Source organism: Miscanthus floridulus, chromosome 10, assembly GCF_019320115.1.
Source record: "Miscanthus floridulus cultivar M001 chromosome 10, ASM1932011v1, whole genome shotgun sequence".
Classification (NCBI taxonomy): domain Eukaryota; kingdom Viridiplantae; phylum Streptophyta; class Magnoliopsida; order Poales; family Poaceae; genus Miscanthus; species Miscanthus floridulus.
The window spans coordinates 35,468,614-35,495,233 of record NC_089589.1 but is presented as its reverse complement, the minus strand read 5'-3'; the positions used below and the strand labels follow the sequence as shown (position 1 = coordinate 35,495,233).

General features: G+C 45.2%; 1 pseudogene; it reads left to right on the top strand.

Annotated features, from left to right (window-relative positions):
• The window catches only part of LOC136488394 (probable LRR receptor-like serine/threonine-protein kinase At3g47570), a 42,958-nt pseudogene that overhangs the window by 13,838 nt on the left and 2,500 nt on the right, over nucleotides 1-26,620 (top strand).

Sequence of the window (26,620 nt, the reverse complement as noted above, 5' to 3'; positions counted from 1 at the left end):
CGGTGGCGGCTTCGCCAGTGGCGGCGGGACCCTGAGCGGCGGCGGCTACTTCACGCAGATCCGTGCGGATTCGGTGTGGCCCTTGCAGCAGAAGCGCCTCCTGACGGCGGATCTGACGACAATGATGACGGCGCCCCAATCCGGCGAGCAATGATGGCGGCGGCCCGTGTATGGGCTCAGTGGGCCCGTGGGTGGGCTCGCTGGGTTTGTCCATGGGTTTTCCTTTTTTTGTTTTTTTGTTTGATTTATCGAGGCGGGCATTTCAACCGTCTCGGTAAAGATTGATTTACCATGACCTTTGGTGCGAGGCGGTTGTGATGCCCGCCTCGGTAAATAAAAAATGCCCGCCTCAGTTAAGTTTTGTGTAGTAGTGTCATTTAATTTGTGTCCAAATTTGTAAAGATGTCTCTTTACTTCTGGTAAGTAAGAAGGCATTACTATAATGTGCCTATATTAATAGACACACTATATAGATGCATAAATATCCCTATTTTTTATATGATGTTATAAAACATTACTATTTAAAGACACGAAATAAATGCATGTATCTATATTGTTACTAGATAATGTATCTATATTGTTAGACATGGAATATAAATATATCTACTGAAACATTTTTATACTTCTTAATACACAATACGACATCATTACACAACGTGACTACATTAGTACACACATAATATATATAAATGTATCTATGAGAACGTCTCTATACTTCTTAGCATGCAGTATAGTACAACGTCATTACACAATGTCACTACATTAGTATACACATAATATGAATGTATCTATGAGAACACGTCTACATTTCTTAACACGTAACAAGGCATTGCTACATCACATAACTACACAAAAAGACACGTTATATAAATGTATCTATAAAAGTGTATCAATACGTGTAGGCATGCAAGTAACGTCTCTACAAAACGTCTCTTTATCACCTTGACACGCTTAGAGAACTCGTCTCTACAAGTCCTGACACGGTCATTGCAAAGACGCTTTGAACACGCTTTATAAAAATGTGCCTACAACCTTGTAGAGACAAAATAAAACGTGCCCAACATATAAATAAAGTGTCACTATAGAGGAGTATTTCTAGTAGTGTGGTCGTCTACGTAATTAGTAAACCAGTTTGCTCTTTTTTTAAAAATTCTTACGGCCAGCTTTATTCATTCGACAAAATGGTTACTCTCTTACAAGCATTTGCAGAATGAAGGTAGGGGGATCATCTATCCAAACAAGAGAGCTTTTGCCAGCCAAAGCTTGGCTAGCTAACTCATGAGCAACAGAATTACACTCTCTAATACAATGACTAATAGAGATAACATTAAAATCCTTCCAATATTGCTCGCATTCATCATATATTGTCCCTACTGCCGTGGCCGAGAAACCTCCCTCTTGCATTGTTGTGACGACTTCCATACAATCTGATTGTAACTCCACGCGACTACAACCAATCTGTTGCGCCAATAGGATTCCATCTCTCCGAGCTGCAGCTTCCGCCGTGGCCGCATCCACGACATGTGCACTGTAGCTATGTAAAGCAGCGATAAAACCACCTATGGAGTCTCTAATTACAGCACCCGTGCTTCCCGATCCTGAGATCTCATCATGACCAGCATCGACATTGATCATCAAGATACCCTCAGGGGTTTATGCCAGCCCTTCACTACTACACTCAGACCTATCACAGCCGCGTCGTAACCCCATCGCAGTTCAATTTTGGCCTCGGCAGTAAGCTGTCGACAGTGATAGTCATAACCATCACCGTCGTCATCTGAGACTGACTGTGGTGTAGACTACACCGTCGTATTGGCTTATCATCCGTTCGTGATAAGGTCCTTACTTCCGTCGCAATGGAGTATGACCCGTCTGTGGGTATACACTAACACCGCCACATTAGCAAACGATCCGCCTATGTCAAGGCTATCATCACCGTCGTGTGGGCACATCAACCGCCTGTGTAGTGGTCACCAGCACCGTCGCCTTGTACTTCAACCCAACTGTCTACGGTGTAGCTTCGCTGTCGCTTCGACGACCGAGACATCTGTGTAGAGGTTAACACCACCATCGCTTCAGCGCATGAACCGCCAGTACAAAGGTCATGGTCACTGTCACCTTGCACCATGATCCGCCTTTGATGATCATTTATTCGGTGTTGGGTTACTAAACGATTCAGTGATGATGCACTTTTGATCCTTGCCGCATAATACGTATAGCGACGGTGTTGGACGTTTGCACCACCAACGCGGCGGTGATAACAAAACAATAAATGACCCTTAATTGCTTACTGAACACAAAGCGTACAGATATAATCATTGCATCCATAAACCATATTCTTGCAATAACACTGGATGCTTACCATAATATCTTTCTCCACTGATGTCCTAACACAAGCGGTTTATAGATTGCAAACTAGCGGTACTGCTCTCTACAGACTTACATAACGAAACGATGTAGCTATGCTCCTCCCATGTGGCACTCCTGCTTGCTAGGCACAAATGAATATAATTAGTGCATCATTCGGATTGATAGCCAATGCACCATGGAACCCCTCTTGTTCATCTCTGATCCACAACATGAACAAAGCAGCAAAATTAATAATATTAAACATACCATTCCTTTAGTTAACAAGTCAAAATTGGCCTATACATACATAGAATGAAAATAACTCCCAACCTAAACAAAGACTGTCATGATGACGAAATACAACAAATGCACCTTTATTGCTCTGCTAATGACTTCATGAACAAGGGAATATAAGGAAGATAGTAAGGCCTGTTCGTATGGAAACACCCTCTTGATCTACAAAAGCGGATGACATGGGCATGGATGACATGAAACTTTCTACGGTCCATGTTATATGCAATCAGTGTTCTATCCTTCCCAACAAGGAAAATGAAATTCCATTCTGGGTGGACTGTAATCACTCTGTACTTCTCATCACAAAGTTTAGAACCAACTTTAATATTCATGTGTCCAAACAGTTCCTCTGTGTCCACAACATGCTTCAATCTCTAGTTATCAGTACCATAGTCTTCAAGTATCCACACTAAAAGCCAAGACATATTGTGAAAATCAGCACAGCACACACAGGTGACCCTGAGCTTGATGGATGGACATTTCAGCACCACGTGGTTTACGAATTGTCCTCCATGTCTTTCCCTCCATATCCATAGCAACTATCATAGAGTACTCAAGCATGTGCATAAAACCATTAAGAAAAACACTTCTCGATTTTGAACGTAGAACAATACCCTCGCCCCATTTAGATTCCTTAAAGATCCATGCTACAGTTTTAGATGAGTAGATCTCCACACCTACGCACGGACCCTCCACCTCAACAAATTCAATCACATGGAAGTGCGAGGACGTTGGGTCGAAACCTAAGCGAGCCTGACCAACAGAACGGATGCTACGTGGTAGTACATGCCATTTGTGGGTCGCCGGATTGCAAACAACATAGCGCCGTAATCCATCAGGCCTAGCATACCAGCAAAGGACAAGGCCGCTGCGCAACAATCTGAGACTAGGACTTTTTGAAGGGGAAAGACAAGAAGGACAAGGAGGGCTGTTCACCGGTGAAGCTGGTGAACTGGCGATTGCCCTTCCACCAGCTACCATAGAAGAAGCCAACGACAGTCTATGAAAGCTTCTTATGGTGATAGGAGTCAGAGATGACATGCTTCCAGGAGTGACAGACACACTTACAGCAGCACAGGGACCGGGCAGGAGGTAGCAGAAGAGTTCCTCATGTTGGGGGCCTCCTTCATCTGGAAGGACACCACCAGCCGAAGAGATGAGGCCTCCTGCCGTGGAATTGCATCAATAACATTAGTAAGGCCTTGTTTGGATGCACATGTATCCATCTCAATCCACATGTGTTGAAGTGGAATTAAACTAAGTTTCATTCCAATCCACTCCAATACATGTGGATTGAAGTGGATACACATGCATCCAAACAAGGCCTAAGGAGATGAGTTCCGAGGAGAAGGGACGGTGATGCAAGGCCTAATTACACTTGCCTTTGGATTTAGCGACGGTGAGCACGAGTGGCAACGCCGGTGATAGTAGCAACTCGTTCACCGATGGATCTGTGAGGGCAAGCCGGCGATGTGCACCGGCGCAGAGCAAGAGCTGAGCAGTGGTGATGAGCAGGAGCGGCGATGACGAAGAGCAGCAATGAGCACAAGAAAAACTATTTATGTGGGGGGGAGGGGGTGGCGGGGGGGGGGGATGTTGGGGTAGGGGTTGTTTGCTCTCTGCGTAACTTCTACAACACGCGGGAATCGAACTTTCATCAGTTCCGCATGGGAGGCTTCAAACATGGGATTGGAAATTTTGCAACTAAGTGATGGTAAATGCACAGTACCATCACCGGTGGTTGGTTCCTAGTACCACCCGGAGACCTCCGTATGATACAGTGATGAATAGTAAGGCACACAATTTTTACATTTGGCATTGAAACAAAGCGAAACTGCGCACTTATAAAACTAAGAAAAGCACAATTCTAGTACTTAGATTGAAAGAAAGCCAACTTGAGTTTGATGGTGAATAATAAGGCACATAGATTTACATTGAAAGATAGCCAAACTATGCACTTAGAAAACTTAAGGAAAGCACAATGCTAGTACTCTCGGATTGAAAGGAATCCAACTTGAGTTCCATACATTCATACAGAATAAGTAGGTCGACACTACCAAGCTAACAAGCTTGCTAAAAGCTAAAATGCAGATACTAATTAGGCTAACACTATGCAAAAGTTAAAAGGCCTTCATATGTACATCATTGGTTGCATAATTAATCATTCTCCATGCAGATCCTAGTCGACCTCCATGGGATCATTGTGAATCTCCATAAGATCGTTGTCGGCCCCCACGGGATCGTTGTTAATCTCCATGTCATCCCAAGCCTTGAACACTACAACCCTATCCACATCCATTGGTACATTTTCATTTAGCTCATCGACTTTGTTCACAAAGCACTGATTCGGTGAACCAATACTTAGGACAATAAGGCTCATAAGCTGCACTCCACGGAGATAAAAGGCCACAAACTCCAGAATGATAAGATGTATTTTCATCTGTAGATCCAAGAAAATTACTATAGCTAGGTTGGAGGTGAAGGAGTAGAGAGCACGGGAGAGCAATATAGAGGAACAGAATCCGGTGAAGGAGCAGATCCAGTGCAGTTACCTTAGATCCAGATGGAGCAGAGAAGCAGGGATGGCGCGGTGAAGATTTGTGCACCGGCGAGGGTGGAGGTGAAGGAGTAGTGAGCAAGAGAGGTTGCCTTTCGTTCAATGCTAGCAGGGTGAAACAGAGCAAGGGAGCAGAGTGGGGAATGGATGGGAGGAAGGTGTGGTAGGACCATAGGAGAGTGTATATACAGTTCGATAAATTGGTTGCCCCTATACCAGGGCCCAGCGTCTAGGGAAGTAGGATGCTTCCAACACATCCATTGATACTTAGATGTACTAGCATTTACAGTTCAATAAATTGAACACTTGGTTAATCACCTTGCATTTAGTTCAACAATAGTTGTACAAAAGTGATAGATTTCAGTCCGATACATAAATTGATACTTGAATCTATTGCAGTGATGAACTAAGCAACTTGCTAATGAACATGCTAAGAACTAAGGTAAGTACAAAATAGGTGAAAGAAGAACAGGAATCACATTTCTTTCTCAAAGGTACAAAATCTTCTATCATCTTCGTTGAAACCCTGGCCATTACTTCAATCTATGCCATAATCTCTTCCACCTCCTGCAGCTATTCTTCATTTGTTCTAACATTGGCCTCTGCCTTCAGCTCCCAAATCTTGTTACGTAAATCCAAATTCAAAGTCCTCAGATATTTTCCATATAGGGGATCATACCACTCATAAAACCCACAATCTAAGTCGGACTACGAAAAAACCAAATTACCATAAGTACAACGGGATTTTAGCATTTGCATTGCAAAAACAGAATGAACAAGAAAGAAATCGAGTTACATTATTTGCCCTGCAGCATATGTGATACCGACGTCCTGGGTTTCCATCACTCCACGAAATCCATTGAGGCGTCTTCAAGCCGTAGCGACACAAAAGTGGTGGCTGGTATGCGTAGGGGTGGTTCTCAACACGGCATGGGATGGGCAGCCCCCTCCCATTATAGTCTCCTCCGCTGGAAGCCGGTGTTCTTCTCGCGACGACGCCCTGGGATGGTGCCGACCACTTAGAGGAGTTGGAGCTAGATGCAGCCATGTAGCAGTCAGGGTTCAAAGTGTTGCACACTCTGAGTGAAGAGGTCAGCCTAGGTCTTTTGTGTATGTTTTTGCCTCCCACCAAGGCGCCAAAACATCTTTGAAAACCCTCGCATTCCCGCCAAGATGAAATGTTGTGTCACTGATGGATTAGGGTACTATTCTCCTGTAGAAGAAGATCTATTTTGGATCATCTGTGCTTACATAGAGGTGTACACGTGGATCACAATCAAGACCAACTAATTCAATTAACATTTCAACCGAAGTAATAGTTCAATGATTATGCAGTACTCATACATACTAATCTAGAGGCTTCATCAGTACATATAAACTTCATCTCTACTATAAGGGAACAATCCAAACTATTCTAGGTACACCCAAAAAAGCGTCCACCGTTGAGGAGCCCAACCACTATACACCAACCATATTGTACCAAGAAAATCATCTTCATTAAAATCAAGGGCTAAGATCCACACCTTACAGGCTTCATCACAATCCTACGGCCATGGTTGATCGTATCAACAGCAATGAGGCTTCAACGCGCGCGTCGCATAGGCTTGAGCGCGGTCAACCCAAAACTAGCCGCGTTCGAGACCTGGTGTTGCCGAAAAAAGAGAAAACACCATAGCCTGGTATCGCCGAAGAAAAAAAAGGAAACCGCCGAGGACACTGGCCGCTATCGTCGCGATTCCATGATCTCCGCGCCCTCCATGATCTCTGTGCGCAGGCCACAGGCCCTGCGCCCTCCACTTGCTCGGCTGCTGCCTCCGCCGCGGCGACAGAGTCGCTGTCGTACCCACCGCAGAGGACACTGCCGTCGACGCCGCCAACGAGACCTCTTTCTTCGCGCCACCACGATCTCCGCGTGCAAGCCACGATCTCCGCGCGCACATCGCTGGTAGTCCGGCACCGGGCCTCAAGCGACGGGCACCGTGATGATCGCAATCCAAAGCCCCCGCGCCGCAATCGTAGCGCCCTCGGCGGCGGCGCCGTCAGCACTCGATCGGTGACTGCAACTAGGCCAGGAGCGAGCACAACCTCCGTAGCGCTGCCGTCATGCTCAACCCCTCCGCAGCGCTGCCGTCATGCTCAACCGACCCAGGCGATATCCAGCACAATCTTCTTCATCATGTGATGCCACCACAGGTATCGCTCAGTGCGAGACTCTTCCGGTTCCAGGTCGGGTCACTTTCTAGCTTTTAATTTCGAGCCATGCATATACATGGATTTCAAACTTCTGAATTTAGTTGCCTGACGACGACATGAATTTCAGTTGAGACTAGACGAACTTGTGCAAGCTCCACTCTCATTTCATGTACTGCCCGGAGCTCTGCTTCTATCTTCATTGACGGCTCATACACCTATTAAATTTATTTTGGATATTACAACCAAAAGATCCATAAATTAAATATATTTGACAGGAACATAACTATCTTATTGAACTAAGTCAGGCGGGTTCAGAGATAAAACATAAAATCCAACTTATTCCTGCAATGCATTTCAAACCTACAACTAATGCAAACTATGCAATTTCGTCGAAAATGCACATACATACAATCTTTATTTTAAGCACGGGAATGGTAACACACATGTCAAGCAGTGATGGTTAGTTGTGAGTAAAACCGGCAATGGCTCCAGCCTCCGTCAGCAGAGGCATCACCTACATAGTGCATGTTGGTTCAGTAAGAGTTTCCCTGAAATCCCATGATGAAATAATGATAATCAATATGCAGAGTCCTAAAATATGAAGCCCACAGAGACCGCGAAATGTTTGCCATGAGTGTAAACTCAGTAATTTGTGCTTGGAATACCAATATTCAGCTTGAAAGAATATGATTTGGCACTTCATTTGTCAGCTGATTTGTTCTTATTTTTTTCTGTTGACAAACAGGATAGGAAATTTATTTATATAGAGACCAAAGCTGTCTAGAGACCAAAGCTGTACAGAAATATTTGCAAAGGACTGTACAAAGAAGAAGCAAAAAAGAAACCAGTGATTTGGTCTTTGTTACAGATGCTTTTGTATTATTAATTAATTAATTTGTTAGTATTACATGCCTCTTGCAAGTTGTTCAGTATAGTTAATTAGCTTTGGACTTTTGATGTGGCCTGTAGCATTAGCAGTGTCATAAATCTTTGTTTCATAAAAAAACATTCAGCAAAAATGATAAATGTCGTCGCAGGTAGTTGACAATGTCTACGCCGAGAGATACACGATGTGCTAAGTGATATCACCAACATCACAGTTATGTTTTTAATTATCGAGATGTATGCAACACTTCTCACGATAGCTTACTGATTTCCTATATATATGCCCAAATGCCCACTTTAGACGAGGCAGCGCAGTAAAGGGAGGAAAGGAACCGGCAACAACGAAAATGTTGAGCTTTATGTTGGTTTATCAAGGGGGTATCAAGATCAACAACAAGAATTTTGGCTAAACCAAAAGACGAATTGAATCCTATAGGGAAGAGTACCAAGTATATTGTTTACAAAGACGTCCTGAACTGGTGAATAGCGGTAGGTATACTCAAACCATTTCATTAGTCCTCATGTGAACATATATCGCTGGGCAGGAACTTGATATTTTTTTGGCCATATTGCCGAACCATTTTGTTTTTTGGGCTTCATATTTTATTTTATTTCGTTTGCATCTCTATTATAACGGACCAATCAAAACAATACTAGGTACAAATTTTTTAAATAAAAATATAAGTATGCTATTCCAGCCCTGTCTTATTTTATTTTTGGAATTCATATTTTATTTTTTATATATAAATATATCCTTTGCTTCTGTCGTTCACTGTGAAATGAGATGCTAATTTGTGGGAACTGATCTTGTGTATTTTGCTTGTGAAGCCTTCTCAACATAATAATATTATAAGACAGATGATCTGATACATGGCAATGGCATACTCTGTTTATGGTGGAACAAGTGTCCTCTGTTCTTTCTCCTGGGTTGCTAATGCAGAGGAAAATCATATCTTCAGTTAATATATTTGAGTCAAAAAATAGGTACGCGTGATGCAGACACATTCGTCTGGAGGTGGATAGGATCAATCATACTACGGGTGGACATGGTCATATACAATTGTGTCAAAGTTGACTCTGGAAAAAAAATATCACCCATCCTTGAAATGAAGCCGTAGCATTAGCACGGGCACTATACTAGTTAATATAAAAGTTTCACAAATTTTAAGACTTAATGTCGGATGGGTAGGCAGTTGCTAAGGTACTCAATTGGTTGATGCGGTCCTGGAAGCCAGAGGTAGTGAACCGTAGCGAAGATGATAGCATCTCCATCCACGTTAACATTGTATCTATAAAGTATGTCAACTTTCTGTCCACTCATGCAAAGCATAAAAATCTCTTCACAAACTGGGTCTTGAACGATTCTTGTCAAATTTTGTGGTCCGCAAAGGTGACGAACAACGGCTTCAACAATCAACAGTCGGTCTGGGTGAATGCTCTGTCCCCAAGTAGCAAACAACATCATCTGGGGTCCTGGTGCCACCCCTAGCCGCCGAAACGCAAGGTTGCTCGCATTGAAATGGCTTCTTCCAAAGTAAGACATCTATTGCAATGAAGAAATTCCTAATATGAACAAAACTGATACCGAACCCAAAACCAATTGGAACCAAATGCAAACAGGGGTTGACCGAATCCATCTAACCTTCACGGGGCGTTGTCCACAACGACAATGCAAGGTGGTCAAGGCATGGCAAGTACAGGCGACGGGTCAAAATGAAGATGAAGCAATAGGTGGGGAGAATGAAGATGAAGCAACAACGGGTGGGGAGAACTAATGGATTCGTATTGGGGTATTTTAGTTGGTCGAACCACCGCCAAGGCGCCTACAGGGCCCGTGGGGAGTTGGGAACGGATCGGGCGCTTCTAGGTTTGTTGCCAAATGGGCGATCCAGATTGATCGACAGCGAGAACGGACGGCACGAGATAAGTTAAACAGTGTCCGTATTGAGCCGACCATTGCCATAGTAATCCAACGCTATAATACAGCGATTGTAAGCGGTTAAACTGCTTTTAGATTCTCCTAGAAACAACCGCAACCGTACATGATAGTTTTTTCTTTTCATTCATTCATATATATTCAGAAAATCAAAAAACATTCGTCGAGATATCAAATATGTGCACTGTCATTTTGGAAGTAGTATTGGAAAGAACTTGCTTTGCATTTTATATAAAATAGGTGGCATTAAAGAGATCAAATCTGCGCGAATAGAATTTTTTTCATTGATTCATTATATATATCTAACATATAGATATAATTTGTACGAGTATATGATTGTACTCGTCTGAAAGCATAATAACTAACCTAAACTATTAAAACTACTTATACTACCTATAAACTACTTAAGCCTCGCTCGCTTGGGAGCAGGCAAGTCGAAGTCGAAGTCATCAGAGTCATCATTGTTGTCGTCGGCGTTGGCGTTAGCATCGTTCTCGTCCTCGTCCTCGTCATCATGCTCCTCCGGGTCCTCCTTCTTGGAGCTCCACAGAGGACTATAATCAGACATCCCATCGTCGGAGGAGACGTTCTCCTCGGAGGAGTGGTGGGAAGGCAATTTGTCCTCGTTGGACGACAGGTTGCTTGGAAACTTGATGGAGCTATCCCACATTTTCTTTGTAGATTGAAAGAGAAGGGGATGATGGATGAAGAAGAGGAGTCATTTCAGAGGGCACCGGGCTTGAAGTATATGTAGAGCAGTGGGTACGCGGCTCTTAGGCTTCAGGCGGTGGAAGTAATGGTGATTTGACGGTCTTGGAAGTTGAGGCAATTCAACACTCATGCTGAATTTACCGCTAGTTGACCAAACACTACTTTAGGGCCGGCAGGCAAAATGCGTATCCCAGTCGGCCTGGCTTTTCATGTGATGGAGGAAATGCAACCCCAATACCACTGCCGCATCTATCGTTAACCCGTCGGTGGTAGAAGTCTGAACTGTCGGTTTCAGTCCAAAGAGGCCTCCCTATCATTCCAACCGGCGGTGTAAGTATGACACAATCGCTTCTATCGCTACGGCAGTGAAAGTGGCAACAGTGAAATATCAATCTATAGTAGTGCTTGTTAATCACAACACTTTGTTTGGTCGCCAAGTTATAGTTTGACGTGATCGCTACGATGGACAGGGCTAACCTTGGCGGCGATTGAATATCTTCTCCATGAACTACTTGTCTTCGCTGCCACCAGATATACTAGCATCCTATCAAAATAATCTCGGACAGGCCAACATTACTCCACTGCATAGCTCGTCCTCCCCTTCTGATTGCTTCTTGTAACACAACCGAGCTAGATCTATCCTCTGCCATTAGCGCTTGAATTTGTTGACCAATACCAAGTGCACTCCACACCTCTCTAGCCCGAGGACAAGCAAACAGCACATGCCTTATATGTCTTCAGCTTCCTATTGACACATAGGACATGTTCCTGAATTCATGATATGCTTGTTTGACAAAGTAACAAAGCACGAGATACACCCATGAAGCACAGGCTAGGCAAAGATTTTGATTTTACTAGGTAGCACTAGGTTCCATAGCTGCCTCCAAACTGGTGTCACCCCCGATCCACCTGCTGGATATTATTTCCAAAACTATGATTCCATTGACAATGATAGGCTGATTTCATTGAAAATAAGCCGTTCCAGTTGAAGTGCCATGCAATCAAATCCTCACGCCCAGGGGCAATTGGTATTTGGAGGATACGATGCACATCCACAGACCAGAAAAGAGATATGATAAGCTCTTCATCCCACCGACCATCAATCTGATTAATAAGTTCATCCACTGTGGAGAGTAAAATGTTGCCTCTAGGAGTCAACACTTTCATGTTGTGGCTACTTGGAATCTAGTTATCGTTCCATATGTTTATTTGTGTACCATCTCCGACTCGCCAAATATATCCAAGTTTGAAGCATTCTAGGCCTGCTAATATACTTTGCCATGTAAACGAACTCCCACTCCTCATCCTTGCTTGAAGAAATTTACCATCCGGGTAGTATTTTGCTCTCAAGACCCTTGCACATAGGGAGTCTAGATCACACAACAATCTCCAGACTTGTTTCGCAAGCATGGCTAAATTGAAGCTATGGAAATCCCTAAAGCCCATGCCTCCTTTACCCTTCGGAACACATAATTTCCACCAAGCTTGCCAATGAATCCTTCTCTTTTCATCGTCATCACCCCACCAAAAATGCGATACAGCATCCGTCATCCCTTTTCATATTTTTTTCGTGATTTTGAAGACCATCATCGCATATGTTGGCACGGCTTGGGCGATAGATTTAATTAAAACCTCCTTTCCACCCATACTTAGCAGTTTCTCCTTCCATCTGCCAACTCTGAACAATTCTATCGATGAGACGGCGAAAACAATCACTTCTGTCTGCTCCTACCAATGCAGGTAAGCCTAGATATTTGTCATTAAGTGATTCACTCATAATATTCAGTGTTTCACATACCTCTAAATTCACATCAGTTTCTGTGTTTCCAGACAAAAAAATACTTGACTTGTTCTCGCTCAACAATTGACCAGAATTTTGACAATATCTGTCTAACAAATTCCTCAGGGAATCAGCATTACTTTTATCAGCATGCATAAGGATTAAGGAATCATCAGCAAATAAAAGATGAGAAACCATTGGTGCATCTTTACATACTCTGATCCCTTGCAGCTCTCCACTTTCCTCAGCCCGATTGATCATACATGATAAGCCCTCTGCAACAAAACGGAAAAGATAAGGGGACAAGGGATCCCCTTGTCTAATCCCCCTGCCTGGTAGGTGAAAATATGTCTATCTCCATTGAATTAAACCGAGCTGTATACCTGACATAGGTCACACAAGACATAATAAGGACCACCCACTGACCATCAAAACCCATCTTTAACATCATCTTTTCCAGAAACACCAATTCAACCTATCATATGCCTTATGCATGTCCAATTTCACTGCACATAGACCACACTTCCCTTGTTTCTTCTTGATAGCATGGATACATTCATAGGAAATTAATATATTATCTGTGATAAGTTTTTTTTTGAAACAAAGGCAGGAGCTCTGCCGCTCAATTAAGACGAAAGAATTTATGTACAAGAGGGCTAGCCAACGGGATGTCGAAAAGGGCACCTGATAGGCTAACCAACCCACACGACGCAGCTGAACACTAACACGGCATACTACCATGGGTTATCGTTGCCGAGCATGGCTGCAGTAGCTCCGACTTCACATGGTAGTCCACACACAAGCCACCCACCAATGAGCCCGAAGCAAGCGGCCGCAACTGGTCATCGTTGCCAAGCTCAAGCACCCCGCAAAGAGCAACTCCGACTTCCAATCACAGCCACACGCCTCGCCTCCAGCGCTTGTCGACCCCTAGCAGACCCCAGCCAACGATGAAGGTGGGGGCTCACCGCGTGTCATCATTGCCGAGCCACGTCCCTGACGCAGCAGCTTCGATTTCTCGCAGCAAGACACACCTCCACGCGTCATCGAGGCGCTAAGAAGTGAAGAACAATCACCGAGGAGACATCGAGGCCACGACGAAATCCAAACGCGACGCCTTCAGGTAGGTAGCGACGCCGATGGTGCCACCGTCGCACGTCCAAAGTGGACCGGGCTTTCACCCTTGGATGAAAGTGCTAGAGGGGATACACAACGCCCCCAATAGGGAAAGCGGCACCCACAGGTGTCGCCGTCGCTAGGCTTTCGCCCAAGGAGTCCTCAAGCACGATTGTCGGGCCAAGAAGCAAGGCCCCTTGCCATCCGTCACTGCATTCGCCGTTGTCCTGCCGCTCCACAGTAACCCCTTCAGAGGGGCCTCGACGCACCGGCTGCACGCAGCAGCCGCATAGCTGCGTAAGCCGTCACCCCCTCCGGCCAGGCAACGTGGAGCTGGACCTAACTCCGCTGCTCGCGAAACACCGCCACACGACCAACGCCCTAGCCGGCCGCTGTCGCCGACTCATGGCACGTGCTGCCGACGCTGCGACCCAACGTCAACCATCACCAGACACACGCCCCACCCCCGTGGGCGCTGCCCCCTGCCCAGAGGCGTCAGAACCGGCAGTAGAGCGCCGGTGCCGACACCCTTTGCTGTCGCCGCCGCCTCCGCCTTGGCCAACCACCGCCCTCGCCAGCCCTCTGAGAGAGTGCCGGGTCTAGGTACCGAAGCTCTAGATCCGGCCGCGTGGACACTAGATCCAGCCGCCTAGGACTAGATCCAGCGATCTGAGCCAACGCTGCCGCTGCCGCCAAGACTGGAGGAAGGGACGGGCGAGGGAGAAGGGGATCCGCCGCCGTCCCCACGCGCTAGCCGAGCACCAGCCGGCGCCGCCAACAGCCGCGGTGGATGCCCCCGCCGGGCTCCATGTAGCCCATGTGGGAGGAGAGCCGCCGGCTCGCTGTCACCTGCGCCACCAAATTGCGAGGAGAGGAGCCCCGCCACCGCCATCCCGGCGAGCCGCGTGGCCATGCCAGCGGCCAGCTCCGGTGGCGGCGTGGCAGGGGGAGGGGAGGGAAGGGGCGGCTGCTAGGGTTTGGGGGGGCGCGGCCGCCCGTGTCGCCCACGTGGGGGAGCGACGCGGGGGCGAGAGGTCTATCTGTGATAAGTTTGCCTGGCACAAAAGCACTATGATAATTTTAGGCAGAATGCTCTTCATCCTATGAGAGAGCATTTTAGAAATAACCTTGTAACCCACATTAAAGAGGTTGATAGGGCGAAATTGAGCCACTTTGTCTTGGTTGTCCACCTTTGGAATCATAACAATAGTGGTGTCCTTCCATCCCTCCGGAATAGTTGTTATATTAACTGCCTCCAAAACTTCCTTTGTCAAATCATCCCCTAACATCGGCCAGAACCGTTTGAACAAAATTGCGTGCAATCCATCCGGTCCTGGGGCTTTCAAATCTCCAATATCAAACAAATCCTTTTTTACCTCTTCTGCAGAAAACAGAGGTAACAAACTCTGGTTCATATCAGGCGTCACCTTAACCTTCACTGAGTCCAAAACCGACTCATCAAACTCCTGCAATTCAGACCGAAATAGATGGGAAAAATAATTATGCACCATACATGCTGACATCGGCAATGCAAAACAACTCACATATTTGGATATTTCATCAAATAATCTATCTGGAAACATTCCTAGCACTCTTGGTAATTGTGAAAGTTTAGAAGATATCGAGATGGGACATAATGCTTTCAGCGGATGTCACACCCAATTTCAAGGATAAAATTGAATGCACAAAACTCGTGTGTGCCCAGGAATCAATCACACACACAAGCTGACAAATTACATATAGTATCATCACGGTGTCTCATACATCAGAGTTATAATAAAACTTAGTCTTATACATCACAGCGGAATAATGAAAAGATAATAAAACTCTCGTGGCCGTCATCACAGGGAAGGTCAACTAGATGACCACAAGCCTAATAATCCTCCGGGAAATCCTCATACCCGTTGTCATCTGTTACCCATCCGGGATTTTTATCCAAGTAAAGAAAAATAAACAAGTGTAAGTACATTCCGTACTTAGCAAGCTAACATGGGGTTATGAAGCTCAAAGAGGATAGACTCTGGTTTACTGCAGTTAGCATTTTTAATAGGTCAAGCTTTTATTCTCAAGTATTATCAAGTTATGCTTAAGCTCCCATTTAATTCCCATAAGAACAAATATCAGGGTCAGGTGTACCATATATCATCGTTGAACAACTTTAAATGATCAGCAACAATTAACCAGTTATTCTGTGAGTTTTCCGGGCCGCTCGTAACCGTGAGCACGGCTGTTATAACAGTTTGTTACCCTCTGCAGAGGTGGTGCACATTCACCGCGAGTCGTGATCCCCATATGCCCGGGTTAATTACTCCCATGTCACTACCAAGGTGAGCGGGCAGGGTACACTATGAAGCCATTTCATAGGTTTCCCTAACAAGTTAGGGCCGCTAGGTTTCCTTGGCAGGCAGATGTAGGGACCCCCCCTTTCCTATGGCACAAATCCATCGCGGCTATACTCATAGGAACAGAGGCAGCCCTATACCCAAAGTGGCAAGCCCCATTTGCGCCAAAAAGGTAACCTCTAACCAGCTAGGAAAGGTCCTATTACTGAGCTAAAGTCAGAGCCATATGACTCTCCCAGTTGCATTGTCAGTCCCAGCTTTTGCCGACAGATAAGTCCTTATGGAGGGCCGGGAGCAACATGAACAAAGGTTAGTTGCACTTTCGCCCTATGGAACAGTTGTTATAAGTTATGTTACTCACTTTGTTCCATAGTATCATTCATCGACATGTATATCAAGTTCAGTTAGAGCACTAGCAATCTACCCATATGCATTTAACCCATAGGAGACAAGGAACCGGATAAACAATCACTAGGATGTCCTTACGGGTATCAAAATTAGACACATGCAAATGAGTAATTGATTAAAGTGAAATAGGACATCAAGGAAGGCCCATGTTATACTTGCCTTGGTTCACAAACTCATGCTGGTCCTGCTGGTCGTCGAAGAGTTCTTGGTCTCCAACGTTTTCCTCACCGTCTGAACGCGACCAACACGGCAACATACAACATTCCAAAAGCATTCATGCAAAGCAAACATTCCTATCATTAGAACAGTACACCAATAGTATTGAAATCAAGATAAAATATTTGTAAAACTAATCTACGTCTCGCTACGATCACGTCAACGCGAAGTTCACGAAAAACGGAGCTAAAATGTGAAAGTTATGATTTAAACGGGTTTTCCTATAGCCATATATTTAATTAAATCTAATCTTGAAATTAAAAAGTTCTAAACTTGACTAACAGTAGCTCCAACATGTAGCTTATGAAATTACGAAGCTAACGCGATTTGAATGGATCAATTCGGAGCTAAAACGACAATTTTATAAGCGAAACAGTTCAAATGGCATTTCTGTAAATACTGAAAACGTATTTTTGACTTAAGCCGTGGAGTTTACGCTTTCCAAACGGGATTGCGCATTCGGGAAATACGCTTTGGGCTGCGGGTTAGGACTTAGAAAAGTCCAGGGACTCTTTAGCAAAATTACCTGCGAAGGGGTAACTTCTAATCCTGGCCGTTGATCTCGCGATGGGCGGCTAGGATCGGCCTGGGGGGGACGGCCGGCCGGAACAGTGCTTCCGGCAGCAAGCTCCATGGCCGGCGGCAGTGGACTCGCCAGAGCGCTCGGTTAGGGGCCTACGGCCATGGTTTTCCAAACCTAGGGCACCAGTGAGCGCGGGGAAAGATGGGGGGTCACGGCCATGCCGTTTCGGCGGTCGGGAACGGCGGCTAGCACGGTGGCCGCCATGGCCGGCGACCATGGCTCACGGAGCTCGCGGCCAAGGCTCGGGAAGCCAAGAAAATGAGAAATAAAGATACCGGGAGATAGAGGGAGGCCGGGGGGTGCTCACCGCGGGGAAGAAAGGGGACGGCGATGCCCGACGGCGACGGTCCGTGCAAGGGCGGGCGGCGGATTTCCGGCGACCTTCGGGGCGGCGGTTGAAGCTTCCTCGCGCGCGGGTGAAAGAAAAATAGGGCGTGGAGGCAGCAGGGAGAGGCGGAGACGGCTCGGTGCCGATTTAAAGCGGCCGGGGCGCGAGGGGGGCACGCTCCCACAGCGCGGAGTGGGGCGGTTGCGGCATGCGGCCAGGCCGGGCGGTTCCGAGGAGCGCGGGGGTGAAGACGGCGCCGACAAGTGGGCTCGGGCGGTCAGCGGCTGGGCACGGGGGCGTGGGCGGTTGCCTGGCGCGGCTGCTGGGCTGGCGACGCCGAGGCGCGCGGCTGGGCTGCGGTGCCGGGCTGAGCGGGGAAGGGGAGAGGAGGGTGAACGGGCCGCGCGGGAAAAAGGCCATGTGGGCCGAAAGTGAAGGAGGGGAGGAGATAATCATTTTTCCTTTTTATTTTCCAAACAAATTTTCCCAAAGGCATTTTCAAATAATTTTTGAATTCATTTGAACTCTAATTCAAGAACAATCATCACATGAATAAATATTGCAGCAGCATGTATGCATTCAAAAGTTTCAAATCTTATAATTGATTTTAATTCCCCAAAAATTATTAATTTCCTATAATTGAATGCACACTTAATAACATAATTAAATCAAATTTACTTATTTAAAAGAATGAAAAAAAATTTGGGTGTTACAATTCTACCCCCCTTAAGATGAATCTCGTCCTCAAGATTCGGGTGATTGCTTACTCAAACAGTTGGGGATAAGTCTTTCTCAGATCATCTTCTCTTTCCCAAGTAGCCTCATCCTCTATATAACGATTCCACTGCACCTTGCATATCTTTACTGTTCGGCTTCTCGTAACTCTTTCGGACAGTTTCCAAAATCTTTATCGGATACTCTTCATAAGTAAGATCTTCCTTGACAACAAGTTCTTCCAAAGGAATTTGTTCTTCTGGTACCCTCAGACACTTTTTCAACTGGGAACCATGGAACACGTCGTGCACACCGGACAAGCTCTCAGGCAGTTCCAACTGATAAGCTACTTCTCCACGTCTCTCTAGGATCTTAAAAGGTCCTATATACCTTGGTGCTAATTTTCCCTTCATAATGAATCTTCTCACACTTCTCATTGGTGACACTTTCAGGTACACATAATCACCAATCTCGAAAGTCAGCTCTCTTCTGCGGGTATCAGCGTAACTCTTCTGTCGGGACTGAGCTACTCTCAAATTGTCTCTAATCATTCTCACTTGTTCTTCCGCGTCTCTAAGGACATCGGGACCAAACACTTGAGTTTCTCCAGTCTGATTCCAGAACAAAGGTGTTCTACACTTACGTCCATACAATGCCTCGAAAGGTGCCATCTTGAGGCTCTTTTGATAACTGTTGTTGTACGAGAACTCTGTGTAAGGCAGACTCTTATCCCAACTATCACCATACTGAAGTGCACAGGCTCTCAACATATCTTCCAAAATCTGGTTGATCCTTTCCGTCTGTCCATCAGTTTGCGGGTGGTAAGCAGAACTGAAATTCAACTTTGTTCCCAAAGATCTATGTACTTTATGCCAGAATTGCAATGTAAATTGGGTGCCTCTATCCGACACAATTTTTTTGGGAACTCCATATAAGCACACTATTCTTTCCATGTACAACTCTGCTAATCTTGCACCATTATAGGTAGTCTTGACTGGTAAAAAGTGAGCAACCTTGGTGAGTCGATCCACTATTACCCATATTGAATCATAACCTCTTTGAGTGCGGGGCAGTCCTACAATAAAATCCATACCAACTTCTTCCCATTTCCATTCAGGAATCTTCATTGGTTGTAGTAACCCTGCAGGTCTTTGATGCTCAGCTTTCACTCTTTGACAAGTGTCACACAAAGCCACATATTCTGCCACATCTCTCTTCAAACCATACCACCAATACTTTTCTTTGAGATCCAAGTACATCTTGGTACTTCCGGGATGTATAGAATAAGTAGACTCATGGGCCTCTTGCAGAATTGCATCTCGGATAGCTTTCACTTCAGGTACACATATCCTTTTTTCGAACCAAAGAGTTCTATTCTCATCCATTCTGAATCCGGGTGCCTTTCCAAGCACTACATTCTCTGCTATCTCCTTAAGTTTTTCATCCTCCAATTGTCCTTTGCGTATCTCCTGCTCCAATGTAGGCTCTATCACCAATTCCATTGCATTAGTGACCAGGCTTCAAGTTGAGATACTCCATTTCAGCACACAACTCTGCTGACATAGATGTTATCTGAATTCCATTGGCATAGCTCTTTCTGCTAAGTGCATCAGCTACAACGTTTGCCTTTCCCGGGTGATAATGCACTTCCAAATCATAGTCTTTGATCAATTCCAACCAACGACGTTGTCTTAAATTCAGATCTGATTGGGTAAAGATATACTTTCAAACTCTTATGATCAAGTATAGATATCACTCTTATGTCCAATCAGATAATGTCTCCAGATCTTCAAAGCATGAACCACAGCTGCCAATTCCAAGTCATGAGTAGGATAATTCAACTCATGATTCCTTAGTTGTCTAGATGCATATGCAACCACTCTTCCTTCTTGCATAAGCACACATCCAAGACCCAAACGGGATGCATCACAATATATAGAGAAGTTCTTGTTTAAATCGGGCAAAATTAATACTGGAGCTGTAGTCAATCTCTTCTTTAACTCTTCAAAGTTTGCCTGGCATTTATCCGACCATACATACTTAGCACTCTTTTCCAACAGAGCTGTCATGGGCTTGGCTAGCTTGGAAAAACCTTCAATGAACCTTCGGTAATAACCAGCTAATCCCAAAAAGCTACGAATCTCACTTACAGTTAGTTGGTGGTTTCCAATTCAGTACATCTTGCACTTTGCCTGGATCCACTGCTATTCCACCATTGGAGACAACATGACCCAGAAAAGAGACTTCCTTTAACCAAAACTCACACTTGCTCCGCTTAGCGTACAACTTATGTTCTCTAAGCTTTTGCAAGACCATCCTTATGTGTTCCGCATGTTCTTCTTCAGTCTTGGAGAATATTAGTATGTCATCTATGAATACTACCACAAATTTATCCAGAAACTCCATGAACACCTTATTCATCAGATACATGAAGTATGCAGGTGCATTGGTCAATCCAAAAGACATAACGGTGTACTCATATAGTCCATACCGTGTAGTGAATGTTGTCTTGGGTATGTTCGAGTTCCGAATCTTAAGCTGATGATAACCAGATCGGAGATCAATCTTGGAGAACACATGGGCTCCTCTCAACTGATCAAACAAATCATCAATCCTAGGCAAAGGGTATTTATTCTTGATGGTAACCTCATTAAGTGAGCGGTAATCCACACACATCTGTTGACTACCATCCTTCTTATCCACAAAGATCACAGGTGCCCCCCATGGGGAAGAACTAGGGCATATGAAACCTTTTTCTTGCAACTCTTTTAGTTGTTTCTTAAGCTCTTCTAATTCATTAACTCCCATTCTATATGGAACGTTTAGCTATTCGGTGCAGTTCCAGGTAATAATTCAATAATGAATTCAATGTCTCGGTCAGGTGGCATACCTGGCAAGTCATCGGGGAAGACATCCGGGAACTCCTCCACGACACGATCTTGTTCATTGACTTCACCATCTAGCTGGTTCACTGTGGCTGTAGGCTGAGCTTGCACTACTACTTCTACACAGATTCTATCCCCATTGAGTGATGTCACAACCACAGATTTCTCCTGACACTGAATCACTGCCCGGTGTTGTTTCATCCAATCCATTCCCAGGATAAGATCAATTCCCACTGTTCTCAACACAATAGGCTTCACCTTAAAGTCTACCCCCCTTAAGGAAATGCTAGTCGAGGGGCTCCAATAAGAAGCATGCATACTACCTCCCGGGGAATTCACTAGTATAGGATTTTTCATGGCACACAAAGGTATGCTATGCATTCTAACAAAAGCTTGGGAGATAAAAGAATGCAAAGCACCAGAATCAAAAAGTACGGTAGCAGAAATAGAGTTGACGCTGAACGTACCCAACATGACCTCAGGCTTCTCCTGAGCTGCATCAGATGACACATAGTTCACCTTCGCTGTGAGAGGTGGTCGGGTGTTGAACTTCTGATTGTTGGTCTGGTTCTGAGGTGCTTGTTGGTTCTGCTTCTTAGGACACTGATGAGCATAGTGACCTACTTCTCCACATCGGTAACAGGCATTGGGATTGTTGGGTGCACCACTCTTCACAGGAGCATTGTTAGGCACTCCCTGACGTGTTGCAGGATTGCTAGTCTGTTGCGGGGGACGCTGATTTCCAAACTGTTGCTGGTACTGAGGGCGTTGTTGGAACTGGTTCCACTGGGGATACTGACCATGGTTTCCCTGGTGAGTTGGTCCTTGATTCCTCTGCTGGAAACCTTGCTGGGGATAAGCACGTGGGCGAGTGTTGCTTCCAAAAGCTTGCCCTTGGAGCCTTCTCTTCTTAGCTTCCATCTCCTTACGCTTATCATCAATCACGATTGCGCGATTCACCAAAGACTGGAAGTTAGGATAAGTATTAGACATCAGCTGGAGCTGTAGTCCATCATAGAGTCCCTTGAGGAAACGGCGTTGCTTATCCTTGTCATCCGCTACATCATTAGGAGCGTAGCGTGATAGTTGTGCGAACTTGTCCCGATACTCTGCCACAGTCATTGATCCTTGCTTGAGAGATCTGAATTCTTTCTGCTTCAGTTCCACTAGTCCATCAGGAATATGGTATGACCGGAAACTGTCCTTGAATTCCTGCCAAGTGATAGCAGGAGCATTGTTGGGACGTCCAAACTGGAATGATTCCCACCAATCCTGAGCAGCTCCTTGGAGTTGCCCGGAAGCGTACAACACCTTCTCAAGGTCGTTGCATTGTGCTATGTTTAGTTGTTTCTCCACAGCATGCAACCAATCATCGGCCTCCATAGGGTCTGTGGCATGGGTGAACACTGGAGGACGACCTTTCATAAACTCTCCACGCTTATCTCTAACCTGAACAGGCGGTGGCCCTCTTGCAGGTTCATTGTCCAAGCGCTGCATCATAGCTTGCATCAGCTGCGCTTGCATTCCCAATATCTGTTCCATGGTCACAGGTGGCGGTGGTGGATTTATAAGAGCATCACGCCCATGACCACGGCCTCTGCCTCTTCCTCCTCTTGTGGCCATCTGTTTTCCGACAAATGTGCAAAATTTAGAGATTTTTCCAATTATAGAGAGCTTACAAAAGATAAGAAACAATGCTGAGAATTTTCTGGACAAGGTTCAAATTCAGCAGTTCAGTAAAACTGTTATAACTCGAGTTTCAGAGATCCAACAGAGGTGCACCAAGATTCGTTAGAAAGCTTAGGACATCAGCTACAACTTTCATTTAGACCACTTTTACAGATTCGAACTCGCACATAGTCAAAAATAGAGCTAAACCGAAACTGTTCTGAGTTCCAGACAGCGCAGGAACATCAACTTGTATCAGCTAGATCTCCCAAACCTGAACAGCTATTGACGTGATTCCAAAGACACTTGAAAGATACAGAGGTCTAGTTATCTCCACAAAAATTTCAGAATTTTTATCATCCCAGATTTTGAGATACCAGATAAAGAACACAGGCTGCTCCAGAAATCAGCACAGCAGAGATAAGATAAAACGAAACATCTGTATTAAGATTTCATTCTAAACTAAAAGTTCCAATCTAAGGAAGTTGTGGACATGCCCACAAACTCCCAGCAATCAAGCAAAATACCAAATCAACCAAGTTCACAAATTAAACATCTAATCAACCAAGTTCACAAGACCAACAAGACTAATTAAGAACACGAATCTATCGACGTGGTAATCTAGATCAAGGCACCTAACACCTATGGAGCGGTGTCAATCATGGTGAAAGAACGGCGCTTCTTCTTGTAGATGGAAGGTTGTCCCAGTTGCGCTCGAAGTTCATCCACTTGTTTCTGAAGACGTCTCTGCGCCCTCTGAGATGCACGCAGTTCTCCTTTGACCTCATCATCCACTCCCTGCATAGCGTGGACATGCTGCACCGTTGCCTCCAGAGTTGGGTCATTCTCTGGTGGAGCCAAAACCTGCCAAACACCCTCATGATCATTTCGAGGAAGGAACCTGAAGCGATCCTTCCTCATGGCCTCAAAGCGACGACCATGGTAGTGGATGTAGGCATTCTGTGCTGCATCCTCCATGCCATCCAAAGCATGGGCTCTCCTGGCAGGGGCACAGTGGACAGTCTCCACATCATGTCCATTAATGATATCGTTCCATGCGGTGACCACCAGCTCTACCTTCCAGAAGGTAGCCTCCAGTGGGTGCTTGTACTCGGCGCAGTGGTAGCTGATGGAGGCGTGCAAGTCGGGGAAGTAGTCGTCCAGCACGTGGGTGAGGAGAGTGTGGTAGTAGGCTGTCTCTGGAGCTGGCTTGAAGTAGTACTTGCACTTCCAGCCAATCTCCTCGTCCTCCACGGGGACAGCTGGGGAGGGTGCAGGTGTAGGGGAAGTAGCCGTCGACTCCTCAGGTGTAGCTACAACAGGATAGACTGGCACGGCGACTGGTGTAGGAGTAGGTGTAGGCGTCGGTGTAGCCATCTCCTCGTCGTCGGAGATGATCACAATCTCCCTCTCCGCCGGTGGGGCACGCGGGGTGAACATGGCACGATATCCGGCGGTGCTGAGTCGAGCAGTCTTCGGATTATGAGACATCTATAGATTTAAAGTGAGATAGAAATTAGAATCAGCAATTTTAAATAATAGATTAAGGTATGAAAAGCATAAATGTTTTAATAAAATAACAAGAATAAGTCAGTAAGCAAGAAACCAGAGGAGCAAAGATGCTAAAATGACCATTTTCTAACTAGGCTTGCGTCCTACAGTCAACACGGCTCTGATACCAATTTGTCACACCCAATTTCAAGGATAAAATTGAATGCACAAAACTCGTGTGTGCCTAGGAATCAATCACACACACAAGCTGACAAATTATATATAGTATCATCACGGTGTCTCATACATCAGAGTTATAATAAAACTTAGTCTTATACATCATAGCGGAATAATGAAAAGATAATAAAACTCTCGTGGCCATCATCACAGGGAAGGTCAACTGGTTGACCACAAGCCTAATAATCCTCTGGGAAATCCTCATACCCGTTGTCATCTGTTACCCATCCGGGATTTTTATCCAAGTAAAGAAAAATAAACAAGTGTAAGTACATTCCGTACTTAGCAAGCTAACATGGGGTTATGAAGCTCAAAGAGGATAGACTCTGGTTTACTGCAGTTAGCATTTTTAATAGGTCAAGCTTTTATTCTCAAGTATTATCAAGTTATGCTTAAGCTCCCATTTAATTCCCATAAGAACAAATATCAGGGTCAGGTGTACCATATATCATCGTTGAACAACTTTAAATGATCAGCAACAATTAACCAGTTATTCTGTGAGTTTTCTGGGCCGCTCGTAATCGTGAGCACAGCTGTTATAACAGTTTGTTACCCTCTACAGAGGTGGTGCACATTCACCGTGAGTCGTGATCCCCATATGCCCGGGTTAATTACTCCCATGTCACTACCAAGGTGAGCAGGCAGGGTACACTATGAAGTCATTTCATAGGTTTTCCTAACAAGTTAGGGCCGCTAGGTTTCCTTGGTAGGCAGATGTAGGAACCCCCCTTTCCTATAGCACAAATCCATCGCGGCTATACTCATAGGAACAGAGGCATCCCTATACCCAAAGTGGCAAGCCCCATTTACGCCAAAAAGGTAACCTCTAACCAGCTAGGAAAGGTCCTATTACTGAGCTAAAGTCAGAGCCATATGACTCTCCCGGTTGCACTGTCAGTCCCAGCTTTTGCCGACAGATAAGTCCTTATGGAGGGCCGGGAGCAACATGAACAAAGGTCAGTTGCACTTTCGCCCTATGGAACAGTTGTTATAAGTCATGTTACTCACTTTGTTCCATAGTATCATTCATCGACATGTATATCAAGTTCACTTAGAGCACTAGCAATCTACCCATATGCATTTAACCCATAGGAGACAAGGAACCGGATAAACAATCACTAGGATATCCTTACGGGTATCAAAATTAGACACATACAAATGAGTAATTGATTAAAGTGAAATAGGACATCAAGGAAGGCCCATGTTATACTTGCCTTGGTTCACAAACTCGTGCTGGTCCTGCTGGTCGTCGAAGAGTTCTTGGTCTCCAACGTTTTCCTCACCGTCTGAACGCGACCAACACGGCAACATACAACATTCCAAAAGCATTCATGCAAAGCAAACATTCCTATCATTAGAACAGTACACCAACAGTATTGAAATCAAGATAAAATATTTGTAAAACTAATCTACGTCTCGCTACGATCACGTCAACGCGAAGTTCACAAAAAACGGAGCTAAAATGCGAAAGTTATGATTTAAACGGGTTTTCCTATAGCCATATATTTAATTAAATCTAATCATGAAATTAAAAAGTTCTAAACTTGACTAACAGTAGCTCCAACATGTAGCTTATGAAATTACGAAGCTAACGCGATTTGAATGGATCAATTCGGAGCTAAAACGACAATTTTATAAGCGAAACAGTTCAAATGGCATTTCTGTAAATACTGAAAACGTATTTTTGACTTAAGCCGTGGAGTTTACGCTTTCCAAACGGGATTGCACATTCGGGAAATACGCTTTGGGCTGCGGGTTAGGACTTAGAAAAGTCCAGGGACTCTTTAGCAAAATTACCCGCGAAGGGGTAACTTCTAATCCTGGCCGTTGATCTCGCGATGGGCGGCTAGGATCGGCCTGGGGGGGAAGGCCGGCCGGAACAGTGCTTCCGGCGGCAAGCTCCATGGCCGGCGGCAGTGGACTCGCC